Raw genomic sequence first — 5,346 nt, forward strand, 5'->3', positions numbered from 1 at the left:
AGATTACTCGATTACTAAAATATTCGTTTACAACAGCCCTAGAGTGAATATGGTAGAATAGAACGCAATTCACCTACTGCTGCACCGCTGCTAAATTCAACCACAAGCTGGGCCTCAAACTCAGAATCAGCCTCAGAAATGGTTTCACACCTTGTAATTTGACCATATTGTTTCAAAAAGTCAAATACTTCCTCTTTACCATCTTCATCTGAAATGCCTTAAACCAAAACAGAATTGGGAATCTTTAAGGCAAGTTTCATCCATATTGATGATGGCAGAAAAAAAAGGGAAGAGAAAAAAAAATTGTGTTTAACAAAATGCCAACAACCTCCTGGTTAGCTCGCCAAATAATGTCACCTATATTACATCTAGGAACATTAGGATAATAGAGTTATTAATCCAAGTTAGATCCAATCAGAATAATTCTTAAATTAGGTTCGTCTACTGGAGGAAGTGGCAAATTGTAAAAACACAGACAACCAAATAGTGCAAAACTAGTGAATTGTATTAGTATTTACAATATATACAGGTTACTCAAACAGTTCATGAAGTCCAGAATGGTTTTCTTTGTTCAAGGAGTTCCACAGTTCTTGCTGGTAATGAAAGGAGTAACGAAAAAAAAAACAAAAAAAAAACAAAAAAAACCCAGTTCTTTTCAGCAGGTTCCAATCCAGAGTGAAGATTTTTGGCTGAATGTCTCCTACCAATTCGGAAGAAGTTCCTCGGTGATAGGAAGTTGATAGGGTGTGGTATTTCTGTGATCTGCTGTGGGTTAGCTTGCCAGTCTGGACGTTATAATACCAGACAATCTAGGATTTATCCTAGATCTTGAAGTAGAATCCTTGAATGGGAATCTGCAACAAACCTGGTCTGTATAAATAGGCCTAAATTATCAATTCCACATGTCTTATCTTACAATGACATGAGTTTACATAACAGTAATTAAACTTATGCAAATACTCAATTTCTCTTTACACAGTGATAGTGTCTTATAAAGTAAAGAATCTCAATTTAAATGTTTCATCTAAATGATGAAATGTACTTAGATCAGTGTATGACTGAGGTCAAACAGGCTAGGGAGGCTAGTGATAGCATACTAGCTCCCGAACAACACTCACCAGTTCCCACTTGACAAACTGTGATCGCTAGAACGTTTGGCTGAAACATTGGCACGTCTGCAAGTTAAAAGGCACACAAGTGAATGATGCACAATAGGCGTTAGATAACGACTTTGAAAACAGACCAGAAGCCTACCTGCATATCAGCATCTGACAGCGTCTCCTACCTAGGTTGTTATTCATCAGCCATATAAGCAGCAGCTGACAATCTAGGACGCTGACGTGCAGCTGTCATGTGACTAAAACTGCGCGAGTTTTAGTCACATAGTTAGTTTGTACTGAATAAATTAAGGAAAGGAGGATTTTTATATTTAAGTAAATCTTTAAATAAAATAAACTAAAACTAACAAAATGGAAAATAAAATAAATAAAACTGAATTTAACAAAAATGGAAAAAATTATCCTGGTTACAGACTGTTGGATGTTAAATTCATGAGCAGTAAATGTAAACCCGTTTGAAACTCCCTGCGTCTGGCTGTTCAATCCAAGAGGCCGCTACAGTGAAAACTCAACGCAAGATACCAGATCTTTCTGCAGTGAAGCTGACACCATCCCATCTGGAACGAAGCTGTCTCCTCTCGCACCAATGATCTCACACAGGCAAGATAAAGCATAAAGTTAAAATGGACAATCACAAGAAGCTCACAGCATAACCGAATTGGCGTAATGTCAAGGATAGTTAAAAAGGCTTCTGTGAACCCAAAGCAGTTACAGAAAGCAAATAAAATGTCACTTCCAACAGAGAAAACAGAAAATCCTGTTGACATGCCGTCTAGTTCCAGAGACAGAAAACTAACAGACAAACACCACAGCAGAGATTGTCAAAAAGATGGAAGCCTGTGTTACACTCACAAAAGAAATCTGTGACCTCATAAACAATCGTATAGAGACTATTGATAAAGATTATAATAGTCATCTTGAGAAAGAAAGAGTAAGAGAAACATTAAACAAAGATGAATATGGATCCATCTTTGGTCACACTCAAACTGAAACCATAAACTCATCAAAGTCATCAGAGAGTTCAAGCAGACATTCCAGTTCATCTAGTACTAATAACAGCAAGGCAGATGCACAAGCAGAGCTTGCTGCTAAAGTGGAGCAATCAAAGGCTACAAGGGAAATTCAAGCACAGCAAGCACAACTCCAAAAATTAGAAAATGAATGGAAACTTAGAGTCAAAAATGCTGTCAGAAATGAAGCAAAAGGAAGTGGAAATGCAACAACAGCTGGAACAAGAAAGAGCAAAACTGCAGCAGTTAAAAGAAGAAAAGGAAATGGCTGTAGCAGCGGCTCGTGTGAGAGCATATGAGGAATTTGAACACTGAAAACAATGTTGAAGAAATTGAAGATATTAATTATAGAACTAACCCTGTCTTCTCTAGAGATAAACCCTGCTTAAATCCAGATGCTGCATCACTCCAATCTTACCAATCAGCTCCTAAGGTGACAATAAATCCAGAAACATCCAATCTAGCTGAAACATTCGCCAGCTCATTAAGTATGAGTCGCTTGCCAGTCCCTGAATCCACAGTATTTAGTGGAGATCCTTTGAGGTTTACTGATTGGAAGATGTCATTTATGACTCTTATTGACAGAAAGCCCATCCCAGCAAGTGAGAAGATGTTTTATCTCAGAAATTATCTTGCTGGAGAAGCACGCAAAGCTGTTGAAGGTTTCTTTTATCGAGACTCAAAAAGTGCATACATTGAAGCATGGAAAGTCTTACAAGACAGATATGGAAATGCGTTTATTATACAGAAAGCCTTCCTCGACAAGCTTGCAAGATGGCCAAAGATCAACGCAAATGACTCACTTGCGCAACGTGAGTTTTCCGACTTCCTCCAAGGCTGAAAAGAAGCAATTCCACATGTCCAAGGGACTAGCTATCTTCAATGACTGTGAAGCAAGTGGAGTCAAATAGTTGTAGAGGAACTTGATGGATCAGGTGATTATCCAGATTTTAAATGCTTCACAGAGTTTTTGAGCAAAGACTCAAAAATAGCCTGTAATCCCATCGCCTCACCCCTGTTGGGGGGAAATTTAAAGTTTTTAAAGATATGGCCTAATTTTTACATGTACTATTAGCTACTACTCTACTCTAGAGCTGTCCATATCGAAATGCTTGAAGATTTGTCATCTGACTCATTCATAAATGCACTGAGATGCTTTATTAGCATTAGAGGAGCTGTACGACAACTGCACTGTGATCAAGGCACTAATTTTGTTGGTGCCAGGAACGAGTTCACACAAGCACTGAAACAATGTGACACTAAGTTACTAGAAGTTTTCTTGGCGGATAAACAGTGTGAATTTGTTTTCAATTCCCCCTCTGCCAGTCATGCAGGTGGTGTATGGGAAAGGCAAATCAGAACTATCAGAAATGTATTGAATGCTACCTTCGCACAGTGCTCAGGCCGACTTGATGACGCATCCCTCAGGACATTGTTATATGAAGCCATGGCTATTGTCAATAGCCGCCCATTAACAGTGGATTGAATCAATGATCCTCAAGCATTGGAGCCCATAACACCAAACCATCTCATTATGATGAAATCTAAGGTTGCTCTCCCTCTCCCTGGAGTGTTTGTCAAAGAGGACCTATATGCCACAAAGAGGTGGAGGAGAGTGCAGTATCTCATTGAACAATTCTGGAGTCGCTGGAAAAAGGAATAATTGATGAACATTTCCATGAGACAGAAATGGCACTCAGCTCAACGCAATCTCAAGAAGGAGGACATTGTCATTATCAAAGACGATAACCTTCCAAAAAATCAGTGGCAACTAGGACGAGTGGTTGACACTGTTCAAGGCAGTGATGGATTGGTCCGTCGAGCCAAAGTTCAAGTCGATGAACGAAAGTCAAATTCTTCTTCTAAACCTTCAATTATTGAGAGGCCAATTCAGAATTTAGTTCTTCCTTTGAAAAATTGATTAGAAAAGATGAACAACTTTTGTGCAGTTTATTTATTTCATGGTAATTTTATGCAACCATATTTAGTCTACATTATTTAGTAGAGTCAAAAAATCCTGTTCAATTCATTTACTCTTTATGTATTACTTTGTTCATTCATTGTAACAGGATTTGGTGGGAGTGTAAATAACTGCTAAATTTGAAAATTCTCCTTGTTCATTGGTCCAACAGTGACTCCTAGTGGTTAATTTATGCTTCCATGTTAAAGAACGGTAGATTTCTTCTTTGTTTATTCTGTGGTTACCTAGCAACACCCTGCAAGATGAGACAACGTTAGATTATAAAGAAACCCGGAGAAAATCTTTAAAATAGCGCCCTCGGAAAGCAGAATGAGGTATAAATATATGTAATTGTGATTTGTAATAAGAAATGTTATAGGTTTATTTAAGAAACAGTAGAATGTTGTGGTTTATAAACGAAACTATATATTAACGAGTTAAAGGACATAACATATTTTTTTGTGTATAACTAAATATTGATATGTTTATTTTATACAAGAGCTGAGTATGTCCAACGGTTCTGTATTCTTTTGTTTTATGCTACAGTTTTCACGGTGTCAATGGAAAGAAAGGTTGAGATTAAATTGCACCCGTTTGAAACTCCCTGCGTCTGGCTGTTCAATCCGAGAGGCCGCTACAGTGAATATTGTGCTAATTATCAGTATTGAACCAAACAAAGCAAGGCAGATGCAAGCCTTTAAAATTGTGAGTCTTTTTATGGATCAAATAGACTCAAATATTGTAACAGCAGCTGCGCGAGGGGGCCCAAACAAATTTTTTTGTCAGGGGGCCCAAGATTCCTGGCATCGCCCCTGTCCATATGTGATCGACTTTGTCATTGTTTCGTCGGATCTGTGGCCACATGTCTTGGAAACTCGGGTGAAGAGAGGAACGGAGCTGTCCACTGACCACTACCTAGTGGTGAGTTGGCTCTGGTGGTCGGGGATGATGCTGGTCAGACCTGGCAGGCCCAAACGTGTTGTGAGGGTCTGCTGGAAACGTCTGGTAGAGTCCGCTGTGAGACGGAGCTTTAACTCCCATCTCCAGCAGAACTTTGAACACATTCCGGAGAAGGTGGGGGGGGAGGGAAGCGGAAGAGTTTTGTTGTGTTTGTAGTGCGCATATACACGAAACCACCGAATGTTTTCTCTGACAATGGCACAGATTGAAAACGGGTTCCAGAGTGCGATGTTTCTGAAACGTACCGTTTTCCGTTGTCGTGTAAACCGAGAAAACGGATCTTTTCTTCCAGAGAATC

At 39.1% G+C, this 5,346-nt stretch overlaps 1 protein-coding gene and 1 long non-coding RNA gene across 3 annotated transcripts in view; one reads left to right on the top strand and one right to left on the bottom strand.

Moving 5' to 3' along the window:
- Positions 1 to 5,346, top strand: part of LOC103130789 (voltage-dependent T-type calcium channel subunit alpha-1G-like) — a 166,375-nt gene that overhangs the window by 104,496 nt on the left and 56,533 nt on the right. The gene's annotated exons all lie outside the window — the stretch shown is intronic.
- Positions 4,622 to 5,346, bottom strand: part of LOC107834583 (uncharacterized) — a 16,239-nt gene continuing 15,514 nt past the window's right edge. Inside the window, exon 3 of the long non-coding RNA XR_001660384.1 lies at positions 4,622 to 4,722. This is a non-coding gene — a long non-coding RNA (uncharacterized LOC107834583). The remainder of the gene's footprint in view (positions 4,723 to 5,346) is intronic.

Source organism: Poecilia formosa, unplaced genomic scaffold (assembly GCF_000485575.1).
Source record: "Poecilia formosa unplaced genomic scaffold, Poecilia_formosa-5.1.2 Scaffold676, whole genome shotgun sequence".
Lineage (NCBI taxonomy): Eukaryota > Metazoa > Chordata > Actinopteri > Cyprinodontiformes > Poeciliidae > Poecilia > Poecilia formosa.